General features: G+C 50.4%; 1 protein-coding gene and 1 long non-coding RNA gene across 2 annotated transcripts in view; both read right to left on the bottom strand.

Annotated features, from left to right (window-relative positions):
• The window catches only part of LOC144888337 (uncharacterized), a 13,088-nt gene extending 985 nt beyond the window's left edge, over positions 1 to 12,103 (bottom strand). Inside the window, exons 1-2 of the long non-coding RNA XR_013620932.1 lie at positions 12,026 to 12,103; positions 10,390 to 10,485 (exon numbers count right to left, since the gene is read on the bottom strand). This is a non-coding gene — a long non-coding RNA (uncharacterized LOC144888337). The remainder of the gene's footprint in view (positions 1 to 10,389; positions 10,486 to 12,025) is intronic.
• LOC137436150 (uncharacterized) overlaps positions 1 to 15,244 on the bottom strand; it is a 216,288-nt gene that overhangs the window by 133,523 nt on the left and 67,521 nt on the right. The window lies entirely within an intron of this gene.

The raw sequence follows: 15,244 nt of genomic DNA on the forward strand, positions 1-15,244 counted from the left end.
TGCTAAATTTATTTTAAATTGCAAGACTAAGTACCGCAAGATGCTAACAGCACCAATATTAAAGGCGCAATGTCCATTAATATGGCAGTGGCCAGGGGTGGATCCAGGGGGGGGGGTGCTGGGGTGCGCACCCCCCCCCCTTCGATCCAGGATGAGGGTGCAGGCGGTGTAAATCTGCTGAACTGTTGGACCAGGGAAGAACACAAGGAACTGCAGAAACTTCCAAGAACGCACGAAATGCCGTTTCTGACGATCAGTTATTTAAAATTTCATGGGGGAGGACCCCCAGACCCCCCCCCTTTATCCCCCACCAGCGCTATGGTTTCATGCACCCCCCCCCCCCCCCGTCAAAAAATTCCTGGATCCGCCCCTGGTGGCCCTGTTACCCCACGCTTTGGGGCAAATGGGCTTTCACTTAAAAAAATATGACACTACATGTGGTTTGCAATGCAAAATAATGAAAGTGGTCCCTTTATGAGTGTGTGAATGGAAATTACAGATAAACAAAACAGTTTTTGGTTTGAGCAATAAGTTTTAGATATGCAAAATCAAAATTTTAAATAAACAATCTTTGATTATCTTTCGCAAATACAAAAGAAAATATTTTGGCACACAAATCATTTTGAACTAAAGGGCACTCAGTATGCTGTGACCAGTCTTAAAACAATAATTTATATAAAACTGTGACCCTTTAAGGTTCAGTAATACGCCCCTCTGATCTCCGCGCCCTAGGCGGCTGCCTAGTTGGTCTAATGGTAGCGCCGGCCCTGTGCGCACACACGACTCGATTGCCAGAGAGGTAGGCCACAACGCGTTTGTATAACAAAGAGTCTTTATTCAAAGCTCGTACTTCAGCACTGGCCGGGCTCAAGCTTAGAGCCCGCATATATGTGCCGAGGCCACGCCTAATCCCCGGGCGTGGCCGATCGGTCGAAAGGCGGGGCATGTGCTTTCATCCCCCGCCTGGATGCTCGCGCCACCCACTGGTGCGTGGAATTATTTCCCCTTGTGCCCGCCACATGCGCCCCCCGAGAATTCCCGCGCACCTGAAGGGTGAGTTTGCTGGGAAGCCGGATGACCCGGCCGAAACGCCCCCTGGCGATGGGTGCAGGGCTGGGGGGTAGCGGGCTGGTGGGGCGGGGGGGGGGGGGTGCCGGGGGTCCGACCGCCGGGGGGCGGCCTCGACGCGGAGGCAGAGCTGCTTGCGGGGGGTGGTCCAGATCGAGGTGGGCCGGCTTGAGGCAGTCCACGGAAATGCGATCCGGGGCACCGCCGATGTCGATGGTGAAAAATTTGTCCCCAGTCTCCAGCACGTGGAAGGGCCCGTCATACGGGGGCCGTAGCTGTGCCCGGTGGGCGTCGTGCAGGACGAAGACGTACTTTGCCGTGCGAAGCTCCGGGGCGACGTGGGAAGCGGGCAACCGTGGTGTGCCGTTGGCACCGGGGCGAACCTCCAGGCAGTCTCCTGAAGGGCAGAGCGCTGTTGCGCCGCGGACCAAGGAGCCGTGGAGTCGGGGATAAATTCACCCGGTACCCGCAGTGGTTGCCCGAAGACCAGCTCCCCCGAGGATGCGCGCAGGTCATCCTTGGGCGCCGTCCTGAGGCCCAGCAAGACCCAGGGGAGTCTGTCGACCCAGCCGCCATCGCGGAGGCTGGCCCGGAGCGCGGCCTTCATTGAGCGATGCAAGCGCTCGCACAGGCCATTGGCCTGGGGGTGGTAGGCCGTGGTGCGGTGTAGTTTCACCCCGAGCCCTTGCGCCACCGCGGCCCAGAGCTCTGAGGTGAACTGGGGGCCGTGGTCGGACGAGATGTCCGAGGGGGCACCGAACCGGGCAACCCAAGTGGCGATGAAGGCTTGCGCCACATCAGCCGCAGACGTCGCCGCCAAAGGGACGGCCTCTGGCCAACATGTGGTGAGGTCTACCATGGTGAGGAGGTGGGTGAACCCCCGCGAGGGGGGCAGAGGTCCCACCAAGTCGACGTGCACGTGGTCGAACCGATGCTCGGGCACCGCAAACGGGGCCAACGGGGCCTGGGTGTGGTGGTGGACCTTTGCGCGCTGGCACGCGAGGCACGTCCTGGCCCAGTCGCGGACGTCCTTCCAGAGGCCATGCCAGACGAACTTCGCCGCGACGAGCTTCTGGGATGCCTTCGTGCCCGGGTGGGACAGGCCGTGGATGGCGTCGAAAACGGGGCGCCGCCAGCCAGCGGGCACGATGGGGCGAGGCCGGCCGAGGGAGACGTCGCATAGGAAGGCCGCGCCCGCGGCGTCGAATGGCACCTCGGTGACGCGGAGGCCCGTGACGGCGGTCCGCAAGGCCTGGATGCCGGGGTCGGCGGTCTGGTCCTCCGCCATCCGGGCATAGTCGACCCCGAGGTGGACCGCGTGCACGACGGACCGGGAAAGGCAATCCGCCACCGGGTTGTCCTTACCCGCCACGTGACGGATGTCCATCGTGTACTCGGACACGGCAGAGAGGTGACGCTGCTGCCGTGCCGACCATGGCTCGGCGACCTTGGCCATCGCGAACACAAGGGGCTTGTGGTCAACGAAAGTCATGAACGGGCGGCCCTCCAGCAGATGGCAGAAGTGTCGGACCACCAAATGGAGCCCGAGCAGCTCGCGGTCAAAGGTGCTATAGCGGTGTTCGTGCCGGCGAAGCTGCCGGCTAAAAAACACCAGCGGTTGCCAAGCACCACACACCCACTGCTCGTGCACCGCGCCCACCGCGTAGTCCGACACGTCGGTGGTGAGGGCGATCGGTGCATCGGGCGCCGGGTGCGCCAGCATGGTGGCGTCGGCCAGGGCCAGCTTTGCGCTGCAAACGCCGCGGCCATCGGCTCCGACCAGGCGATGTCACCTTTGCCCGGCTTGCCCCGGAGGGCCTCTTGCAATGGGCGGAGGTGCTGGGCGACGTGGGGCACAAAGCGGTGGTAAAAATGTACCATGCCCAAGAACTCCTGGAGCCCCTTGATCGTGCGGGCCGCGGGAAATCCATGACCGCCTCCACCTTGGCCGTTAAAGGGATGGCCCCGTGCCTGGTGATGCAGTGCCCAAAGAAGTCGATGGTGGCAACGCCGAAACGGCACTTGGCGGGGTTGATGATTAAACCATGCTGGCCCAGGCGTTCTAAAAGCGTGCGGAGGTGGAGCAGGTGCTCCTCCCGGGACGCGTTCGCGACTAGGATGTCGTCCGGGTAGACAAACAGGAAAGGTAAGTCGCGCAAGGCGCTGTCCATAAGCCGCTGGAATGCGTGGGCCGCATTCTTCAACCCGAAAGGCATTCTCAGGAACTCAAAGAGGCCGAAAGGGGTGATGACGGCCGTCTTCGGGACGTCGTCTGGTTGGACGGGGCCCTGGTGGTAGCCCCGGATGAGGTCCACCTTGGAAAACACGGTCGTGTTTGCCAACCGGGTGGAAATGTCCTGGATATGCGTGACCGGGTAGCGGTCGGGGGTGGTGGCATCATTGAGCCGGCGGAAGTCCCCGCACGGCCACCATCCCCCCGCCGGGCTTCAGCACAATGTGCAGAGGAGAAGCCCAAGCGCTGTTGGAGCGCCGTACGATCCCCAGCCGCTCCAGCATGGCGAACTCCGCTTTCGCCACCGCGAGCTTCGTGGGCTCGAGTCGGCGTGCCCGGGCATAGACCGGCGGCCCGACCGTGGGTATATGGTGCTCCACACCGTGTTTAGTGGCCACCGCTGAGAAGGTGGGCCGCGTGAGGGCCGGGAAACTGGCGAGGAGGCGGGTAAAGTCGTCCGCTGCCGGAAGCGTGCAAACTAAACTCGCCGGGACGGAACCTTCCAGCAAGCCGCTTGGCAAGCCGCTCAGTGAGCCGCTCAACGAGCCGCTCAGCGAACAAGCGAGCGGGCTAAAGGTTTCGGCCTGGACGAGCCGTCTGCGCTTCACGTTGACCAACAACCCATTCGCACATAGGAAGTCCGCACCGAGCAGTGCCATTGGCACGCTGGCGGTCACGAACGACCATTGAAAGCGCTGCCCTCTGAACCGCAGGGAGAGGCAACGCTTCCTGAATGTGCGGATGGGTGTACCGTTGGCAGCAAGCAAAGCGGGGCCCTGGCCCGCGGTTTGCTTGTCGGACGTGGAGGCGGGGAGGACGCTCACTTGCGCTCCTGTGTCACAAAGAAAACGGCACCCAGACAAGGTGTCCGTGATGAAAAGGAGGCTGCCGGAATGGCCGACGCTCATGGCCGCAAGTGAGCGCCGGTTGTTTCCCGACCCGTCAAAAGAGCACGGCGGGCGACACGTTTTAGCCTGGCGGCCGAACCTGGCATGGTAGTAGCACCAGGTTTGCGGCGGTAACGGCCGCGGCGGCCGTGCCGGCGACGGTAGTGGTGGCGGTGGCGGTAGCGGACGGGGCGTAGCAGCGGCCACGAGGGAAACCGGGGGCGCTGGAGCCTCCGCACCAGGATCCACTATGGCAGCACCGTATACCAACCGCGTGTCGCAGGCCGCAAAATACTTGTCGGCCTCTACGGCCAGGGCGCGGGGTTCCTTTATTTTGGAACCGGCCAGCGCGAGGCGTACCTGTGCAGGTAGCTGGCGTAGGAAAAGTGCTCGGAATAAGAATTCCGGGGGCTGGTCGCCAAGCAGGGACAGCATGGAATCCATCCGGACAGATGGTCGTGTGTCGCCGAGGGCGGGAAGGTCCAGGAGGCGGTCGGCCCGTTCGATCTCCGTGAGCCCGAACGTGGCGATGAGGAGACGTTTGAGCGCCTCGTACTTGTTGCCGAAGGATGGACACGACTCGGGCGGCAGTGCTGGGCCCAAGGGCGGCGACCACGTGGTAGTACCGGGTCTCGTCCGCCGTTATGCCTTGGAGTTGGAATTGAGCTTCGGCTTGCAAAAACCAAACGTCGGCTTGCGCTTCCCAGAACTCCGGGAGTTGGACTGCGATGGCGTTGGTGGCCATGGCGCGTTCGGTGGTCAGCAATGGCTGAACCAATCGGGGTCACCAGTGTGGTGCTGCGCACACACGACTCGATTGCCAGAGAGGTAGGCCACAACGCGTTTGTATAACAAAGTCTTTATTCAAAGCTCGTACTTCAGCACTGGGCGGGCTCGAGCTTAGAGCCCGCATTTATGTGCCGAGGCCACGCCTAGTCCCTGGGCATGGCCGATCGGTCGAAAGGCGGGGCATGTGCTTTCGTCCCCCACCTGGACGCTCGCGCCACCCACTGGTGCGCGGAATTATTGCCCCTTGTGCCCACCACAATGGAATATTATTTACCGATATGAACAGTGATGTGGCTTTTGTTGAAATTATACGTACCAGGAGAGAGTATATCGACTCCTGACGAACTCTTCCTATATAAAAGTGCGGCTCCGAAGTAACACGGCAGCGTGTGCAAAGCGACTGAGAAACAGGTGTAGCGGCCGCTTCTGTGTTACAGATTCGGCACGCACTCTTCACACATAAACGTGCGACTGAGAAAGACGTGTAGCAGCCGCTTCCGTTTTGCAGAATTCAATCTTTTTTCAAAATGGGCGCCATGTACTGTTTAGATTTTGATGATTTGCGTGTGATATGATTTAACGGATGTTTATATGAATCGTTTAAAATAAAAAAGCCTTCAATGTCTGATATTTTGCCTTTTCATTTGGGCTTCCCAATTGAAGCCCCACTAGTAGGGTGGGTACCGTTGCCAGTAGTTATAATGGCGTTTCTGTGGGAGCAACATAGAGTTATATTATAGACTCGAGGGCGCACTCGCCACATGGCCCCGTGCCGGCAAGGACGACCGGCAGCCATGTTTTGGGGGGCAACATTTGTTGACAACGTACATTTACATGTACATGACCTATTTATGTCGCGAATATTTTCTAGTTGCAAGATGCCGAAAAGTTGTGCCTGCTACGAGTGCACAAATCGTAGCAACCAGAAGAAGGATGTTAGTTTTCACAGGTGAGTACTCTGTGTTTTTCTTTTTAAAAGTAGAAATTTTGGTCGGAATTTGGTCAGATTCATCGAGAGTGGCGGACAGGCATACAACAAGAAGCAAGGCTGTATGGCTCTCTTTTATGTCATGTGTCTTATTGTTGTCGCCATTACAATAAGACCCATGGTAAAAGAGAGCCATACAGCCCTGCTTGTAGGGCTAGACAGGCACAGGCATGACAGGCGGAGTTGATGTCTCTTTGCAACTCTTTCAATCTTTGGAACAAAGGCCTTTCCATTCATGCCATTGTGGCCAAGCATTACACTGGGCCTTACCCTAAAAATGAACTTCAAACCTGCGAGAGATTATTTTTGTCTGTCACCTGGTCGTCATAATGATCGTGACTGATGGACTGATAACACCTACAATACTACAGAAATGTTTCGAGGCAAGTCGGACCCGAACCATCTCCGACCCAGACCATCTCGGACCCAGACCATCTCGGACCCAGACCATCTCGGACCCAGACCATCTCGAACCCAGACCATCTCGGACCCAGACCATCTCGGACCCAGATCATCTCGGACACAGATCATCTCGGACACAGATCATCTCGGACCCAGAACATCTCGGACCCAGAACATTTCGGACCCAGAACATCTCGGACCCAGAACATCTCGGACCCAGAACATCTCGGACCCAGACCATCTCGGACCCAGAACATCTCGGACCCAGACCATCTCAGACCCTGACCATCTCGAACCCAGACCATCTCGGACCCAGACCATCTTGGACCCAGACCATCTCGGACCCAGACCATCTCGGACCCAGACCATCTCGGACCCAGATCATCTCGGACCCAGACCATCTCAGACCCTGACCATCTTGAACCCAGACCATCTCGGACCCAGACCATCTCGGATCCAGACCATCTCGGACCCAGACCATCTCAGACCCAGACTGTCCCAGATCATCTCGGACCCAGACCATCTCAGACCCAGACCAACTTGGACCCAAGAGTTTTTTTCAGTGTGACTTATCTTAATTCTTATCATGAAGTATCATTCTTTTAAAGTCGTTTTTTTTCTAAATCCAAGTGGGACAAAAGTCATATTATACATATTCTTGCTTCAGGTTAATTTTGCCCTTATACCGGTGTACATTAAAGGATAGCAAACCTTAAAGACTTTTTTCCCCACGTATCAAAAGATGTTCGAGAAGTCTAAAACAACTACACATTTTCCCTTTGGTGTTTTCTTTCGTGGCTTTTTGACCCAAAATATATTTGTACATTTTGCATGGGCAGTACCATCTTGAGATCCTGTGATGTAATGGGGTCCCATCGATCCAGACTACCATCACAAGGTCAATTCTAAGACATGCCTGTAGCAACGTCACACATGCAGCCTCAACAAAATCCAACAATCTGCTTTGGATTTTTGTTAGGTCATGCGTAGAATGGATGTGGTGTTTATTTGTTTATTTGTTGGGGTGTTTGTTTGTTTGTTTGTGTGGTTGGGTGGGTGGCTGGTTGGTTGGTTGGGTGGGTGGCTGGTTGGTTGGTTGTGTGGGTGGGTGGGTGCCTGGTTGGGTGGTTGGTTGGGTGGGTGGGTGGCTGGTTGGTTGGTTTTTGGCTGGTTGGGTGGTTGGTTGGGTGGGTGGCTGGTTGGTTGGGTGGTTGGGTGGGTGGGTGGGTGGGTGGGTGGGTGGGTGGGTGGTTGGGTGCGTGGCTGGTTGGGTGGTCGGTTGGGTGGGTGGTCGGCTGGGTGGGTGGTTTTTGGTTGGGTGCGTAGTTGGTTTTTGTTTGGTTTTGGGTGGTTGGTTGGTTGGGTGGGTGGGTGGCTGGTTGGTTGGGTGGGTGGGTGGGTGGGTGGTTGATGGTTGGGTGGTTGGTTTGTGGGTGGTTTGGGTGGTTGGTTGGTTGGGTGGCTGGTTGGTTGGTTGGGTGGGTGGTTGTGTGGATGGGTGGTTGGTTAGTTGGGTAGCTGGTTGGTTGGTTGGTTGGGTGGGTGGTTGGTTAGTTAGTTGGGTGGGTGGTTGGTTGGTTGGTTGGGTGGGTGGGTGGGTGGTTGGTTGGTTGGGTGGGTGGGTGGTTGGTTAGTTGGGTGGCTGGTTGGGTGGGTGGGTGGCGGTTGGTTGGTTGGGTGGGTGGTTGGGTGGGTGGTTGGGTGGGTGGGTGGGTGGTTGGGTGGGTGGTTTGGTTTATTGGGTTTGTGGTTGATTTGTATTTCTTTTTTTTTTTTTTTTTTTTTTAATTAAGGTTTGAATTATAAATTAAGTTGCAATGAATTAAATTAAATATGAAAGTGATCTTTCTTGTCACTGTGCCTCAGTTTTTTATGTTGCAGTTTTCTACTGTCCGCATATAAATGTGATTGTGCCCCCCTTCCTGTTACAGTGAGCAGAGTGAATGTCCAGATGACCGAGTATAACTTAGTTTTATCATGGGTGTTTTATAATGAACTGTTTTACACTCCATTAATAATCAGGAAAATATAACTTTTTTTTTAAAGGTAAATCAATGTATCTCGTTCGTTCGTGTGGTTGCCAACTTCAATCAAGATTGGTGCTTTAATGTATGATAAATAGTGGCAATCACTATATTGTTCGTTTTGTTACGGATTCGTCACTTCCGTTGTTGTGGTTTTCATCCACTTGAAACATTTCTGATTCCATGTATTATTATTGTTGTCATTTAAAGGGAATAGATATTTCTATTTTAAAAAGTTAAAAGTTAAGGTTTTAAATGAAACAGGAACCGGACGGCGAGGAAGAGGAGAAAAAAGGGCGGAGCGTGTGAGTCGGACTGCGGACAAGAAAGCCGAGTCGCGCCGAGGTCTGGAGCGAACGTTGGCGAGCAAGAGTCACTGGCGAACTTTCGGGTTTCTGGGAAAGGGATTCCTACGACCGAGTTGTCATCGCTGTGACCGATCAACCTGCGTGTCAAGTTTTTGGTGGTGGATTCCGAAGAGAATTATCGCCGGGCCGGTACGTCTCAAGAGCGGGTCGTCGGCCATTTTGACTCGCGCAGGACTTGTGCTTCGCTCGCGGTTTCGTCTCTTTTCGACCATTTTACCGCATTCAGATGTCGATCTGGGGCGTGTGTGTGACGTGGCTTTTTGAAGGTTAATTCGTCCATACCCGAGGGTGTGATGTCTCAGTCACCTGTAGGGCGCCTTTGGATATCCCAGTCGCCTTGAGGGCGCCTTTGTACAGCTGTGGCTGTGGGACTGTATTTGCCATCCGAACGGGATTCTGGTCTCGATCGGACATCGTTCTGTCGATCGCTGGAGCAAATCAACTTTGGGCTTGAAGCCGGGAATAAGAGACATTGGGGATGTTCGTGTTTCACTCACTTGGAGCACAGTGAGTTCTATATTACCAAAACTGATGGTACCATCATAGGACATGGATTGTACTATTGAATACTATTATTGTTGTACTGTTATTCTTGTGTGATCTTAATACAATATTTGTTTGTGAGTAACCATTGGGGTGGCTTCTCCATTGATCTTTGACATACGGAATAACACATTTTTCTGCCGTGACTCCTCTCGGGGCTCGGAGGTACACCGTGACCAGGGGGTCGGGGATGAGCACGTAACAGTTTAGATTGAAGAAAAATAAAAAAATAATAAAAATCAACTTTAAACGGCCACTCGTTCTAAGACACCATAGCGTTAGTGTGCGCATCCGTGTACTTGTTGCCCCCCAGAAACATGGCGGCCGGGTCTCCATGGTGGCACGGCCGGTTCTGTACACGGCATAGCGAGTGCAGCCTCTAGTCTATAATATAACTCCATGGGGAGCAACAGCTTCTAAAGGAAGTAAAAATATTATACACCGCAAACACGTATGCTTAGCTTTTTTAACAGTCGCTCATGCTCTTTATAACACAAAATGAAGAAATTTGGAGGAATCTCGACATCGGTGAAGTAAGGTTTACTTGCAGAACTGAGCGAAGATCTACTGCACTCTATATACCCCGCAAATGTTGGGTTAATAACATGGCCCTTTCTGCCGCTGCCGTGGCATTTTTCGTAGCGAACTTTTGAAACTCGCTCCTGCTGTTTCACACGAAATTGAAAGGGAGAAGCTCGGGTTGTGCTCCTTTACGAAGCAGCTAGCTAGTGCTTGCCAAGCCAGCCGTTCCTTAATGGTTTTGAATGGAGTGCTTGTTCGAATGCTTAATCCAATTGGTGATCTCTTCACAAGAAACTTGGTAAATGAACACACCCAATGTTACTGAGACCCGACCATAGATCGACTGTAATATATACACCCCAAAGAGGAATGACCCTTCCTGCCCTTACCGGAGTCTGCAGGTGTAGGCTACTAGTTCCATGAAATGCTTCAATCATTAAACTTAAATTTCATTCCGCATGTCTAGTATCTCCTCCCAGCTCCTTCCCAAACAGGTATCGATACTTTTGAGTCAATTATAACATCAACAAAAGTGTAAAACATTGCAGTGGATGTTAGAGCTCACTTGACCCGTGTTGCTTTTGAAGGAGAACCATTGGTCATTCGTGAAGAGGAGATGAAAGTCCTCATTTTGAAAATGTTGGCTTCCTTATTTTTCTGTCTGCAATATTGAAAAGGAAGGTGTTTAGTACATTTCAGGTCATGCGGTGAAAAGGAAAGGTGTGATACAGTGACAAGAAGGACATGGTGAAGTGTGCAGACTGTCTTCACAAGCTATGACTCTCTCACTGCGTACACATGTTACAATTATGAGTACACCTTTAAAATGAAGGTAAGTGAGAGGGAGGGCACTCTTCATAGGTGTGAATGTTATTCATTGGACCTGCAGTTGTCAGGCACAAAACGACCAGACTCAGTGTTTTAATGGTTCGAGCTTCTGTTCTGAGTCTCGGAGGTCGACGGTTCAAAACCCGAGCCAAGTTCAGCAAAGACTTAAAAAATGGTGCCCCTCACTTGTTGCTCAGCATTTATAAAGAATGCAGCATGGACAAAGAACCATCGGTTGACAAACATTGCACAGGATTGTAAAAACCTCGAAGAAGCAACGCTACAAAACCAAAAGGCAGTTTACTGGTACACCGTGGCCCTTTTCAACTCGTGCCGTGGGTTCCGTACCATTCCAAAGTTATTGCTCGCAGATAGAACAGTCAAACTTAAAGCTGCTTCCGAAGAATAGTATATTACTTAATGATTCGGGGCCCTGTCTGTTCCGCACTAAGTTTCTCGTATTTTATCTCTGAGGTGCGCAGCTCCCTATGGCCTTAGATCATGTACGAAAACTAGAACAATGCGACTGTGTCACCAATATGCCTCTGCATAGTCCCACAGCGGGTAGATGCCATCACTCTGCATATGTATGGGTAGGGGATCACGTTTGTGAAGTTTCGTGTTGATCGGATAGGGTTCGTTTTTCCATCTAATATGGCTGCCAAACCACGTGACCTATGACATCATCATTTTCAAACTATATGCAACAGTGCTGTTAGATGATATTTGTAAAATATCACATCGATAGGGTGAGCGGTTTCAGAGATACAATTATTTAATATTTTCCTTCAATCCAATATGGCGGCCAAACCTTGTGATCTATGATGTCATAAATTTAATATTTAAATACAAATTGGTCATAGATCATGTGCATGCAATTTCAGATATTTAGGATAAGAAATTATATTGAAACATTTTTGGCTGGTATCCCACTTCACCTATGATGTCATCATTATCATGCTTTTGTTGCTCATTGGGAATACTTGACAATGTGCCAAGTTTCAAATTTTTCCATTGAGCGGTTTCCAAGAAATGCATTTTTAATTATTTGCTTTTAATCCAAGATGGCTGCCATTCCACGTGACTAATGACGTCACAATTATCATAAAAACATTCTGCATGGCTGTCACTCCTACCCTGAAAGTTTCTTCTCAATCGGACATATGGTTGCTGAGAAAAACAAGGTTTAGCCCGTACGGACGGACGGACGGACAACCCGAAAACATAATTCCTCCGGCGACTTCGTAGGTAGAGGCACAAAGAAAAAGTTACACTCATTACCACCTGAGATAGCAACGCTCAATTTATGTATATCAAATGATAAAGCAAAGCACAACTTATCGAACCAAAATATCAATTTCACACCAACTCACCGAGGTATGAAGTAGGTCTCCCATTCTGCAGGTTGACTGGGCTTCCGGCGATCGGCCAACGGCAAAGGTCGGGGCCGCAGGTGCACGGCAGGTCGAAAAGTAAGTCTGTGTTCGCTCGGTTTTAAAAGGGGAAAATCAGGGCGCATCACCTAGGCGGCGGGAGGAGTGCGAGAGAAAATGGAGGCTTAAAGAGTGTGGAGACAGACACAAAGTATCGAAAGATTGACGTCTGAGTGGAGAAAAAGGTACAATTAAAAAGCAATCTTACCTGGCGAGTCTTTGAGGATTTTGGGTGTATGTTTTGAAATAAACGTGAGTCTCCATAAGGGGTGTTCAGAAGAGTCAAAATCACCTTTTCTTGATCTGTTTGACCCAAAAATGTACCTGTTGGGGATTTTCGAAAATCGTTATTTTTTTATTTAAAAAAAAAAAAGGTTTTTCAAATTGAATTTCTTCATACGCACTTTATACGTCATTCAAGCAGTAAGGGAGTCACATGACTGCAATATTCAAACAGTAAGGGAGTCACATGACTGCAATATTCAAACAGTGAGACCCAAGGTTTTCATCAGGATGAAAAACCGGAGAATATCTCTTCTAAGAATGGTGAGCTATCGAGCATCAACTTGGTGAGAATTGGTGATGGTGAAAACAACATTCGGATTCACCATCTCCAGATTCCAGTCATGTGACTGCCACAATTCACCTTGTCTCACACTTGACTGCCACAACTCATTCTGACTCACACTTGACTGCCACAACTCATTCTGACTCACACTTGACGCCACAACTCATTCTGACTCACACTTGACGCCACAACTCATTCTGACTCACACTTGACGCCACAACTCATTCTGACTCACACTTGACGCCACAACTCATTCTGACTCACACTTGACGCCACAACTCATTCTGACTCACACTTGACGCCACAACTCATTCTGACTCACACTTGACGCCACAACTCATTCTGACTCACACTTGACTGCCACAACTCATTCTGACTCACACTTGACTGCCACAACTCATTCTGACTCACACTTGACTGCCACAACTCATTCTGACTCACACTTGACTGCCACAACTCATTCTGACTCACACTTGAGTGGTGTCCTAACACTTGGTAAAGGAAACAGTCATAATCCCAGGAATAGGCCAATTCGGTGGTCGAAACGTGGGAATTGCCTAATGTACAGTTACAAGGGATGGTGGTCCCTTCAGGGATACACAAATAAAGGGCCATTCAAAAGTTCTGGAGTGAGATTGGATTCCTATAAGAAACAACATTTATATTCTCTTGTGTAAGTATAGATATGAGTGGGAAAAGAAAGATTTCCCTCTCAACAATTTATTATATGATACATATATATATATATATACAGTCACGTGAAAAAGTAAGGGAGTGTAAAGTGTAACCCCATGTAAAGTTTTGACTTTTTCAACATATTTCAACATACAGCTATTTGATCTTCATTTCAACAATATTGATAGATAAAGGTGATATAATATAACAAATATCATGAAACATTTACATTTTGTAGTCCATTGTATAATTTAAATAAACATAAATGCAAATTTCGCATGTGGAAAAAGTAAGTACACCCTTGGCTCTAGTAGGTGGTATTGCCCCCTTTGGCAGAAACAACCTCAAGTACGCATTTCTTATAACTGTCTACCAGTCTCTGACATCAACTGGGAGAAATTTTGCCCACTCCTCCATGTAGAATTCTTTCAGCTGTGCGATGTTTGAGGGGTTTCTTACATGTACAGCTCGTTTCAAATCCCCCCACAACATCTCGATGGGATTTAGATCCAGGCTTTGACTTGGCCATTCCAGAACCCTCCATTTCTTTCTTTTCAGCCATTCCTTGGTGGATTTACTGGTATGTTTAGGGTCATTGTCATGTTGCAAGGTCCACCTTCGGTTGAGCTTCAACTCTCCGACAGATGGCCTCACATTATCCTCAAGCACCCTCTGGTACAATGAAGAATTCATAGTTAGTCTAGTAGGAAGACTAGGTCCCCCTGCACCCCCCGGAGATATACTTCTAATCAGTGTTTCTAGATTGGAAAAAATGTGTAGAAAATGACTAGCTATGGCCCCAAGCTGAAATAATGTCCCACATACCATTTTTATGCAAATTACTGCTGCCATTATCAAAAAAAGACTAGGTCCCCCTGCACCCCCCGGAGATATACTTCTAATCAGTGTTTCTAGATTGGAAAAAATGTGTAGAAAATGACTAGCTATGGCCCCAAGCTGACAAAATGTCCCACATACCATTTTTATGCAAATTACTGCTGCCATTATCAAAAAAAGACTAGGTCCCCCTGCACCCCCCGGAGATATACTTCTAATCAGTGTTTATAGATTGGAAAAAATGTGTAGAAAATGACTAGCTATGGCCCCAAGCTGAAAAAATGTCCCACATACCATTTTTATGCAAATTACTGCTGCCATTATCAAAAAAAGACTAGGTCCCCCTGCACCCCCCGGAGATATACTGAAACTGGCAGTGACTGGTGATTGAAATGCGGTGCCTTTTTGTGTTTCAGGTCGAGGTACGTGAACTCCCCACGATCTACAGCAACCAGGAAGAGACTGATACCAGGGTGGTTCTGTACCTCCATCATGCTGCTACCATCGGATACAAGAACGCTGTAGTCAGAACACCGGACACAGACATCCTCCTGATCCTGCTCCACCATGCCCACAACATCAAGCTGACGGTGTACCTGGATACAGGGTCAGGGAAGCATCGCCAACTTGTCAACGTCTCTGAGCTGGCAGAATCCCTGGGAGAGGACTACTGTGCCACTCTCCTGGGGTACTATGTGTTCAGCGGAGAAGACTGCACCAGTGCCTTCAAAGGGAAGGGAAAAGTCGGGCCCTTGAAAAAGCTGGAGAAGAATCCCAGGTTTCACAGGGCATTCGGTGAATTTCACAGGGTATTTAGAAAAATAAAACTTTGTGTTAACGTCTGTGTAGACGGACCTTAATATGAGTCTATTATTTCGTAAAACTGTGATTATTTTGTAAATAAAGCACTAATTAGCATACTAGTATACCATAGACACATGTAATCATGTTATGAATAGTTCTATCATGATCTATGCCCTTCAAAACATGGGTCTAGACACCTTCATTTTTCAATTATCTGCAATATTGGCTGAGATATGTCAAAAATCGTTTTTTTGATAATGGCAGCAGTAATTTGC

Source organism: Myxine glutinosa, chromosome 11, assembly GCF_964187855.1.
Source record: "Myxine glutinosa chromosome 11, kmMyxGlut1.1, whole genome shotgun sequence".
NCBI classification, from domain to species: domain Eukaryota; kingdom Metazoa; phylum Chordata; class Myxini; order Myxiniformes; family Myxinidae; genus Myxine; species Myxine glutinosa.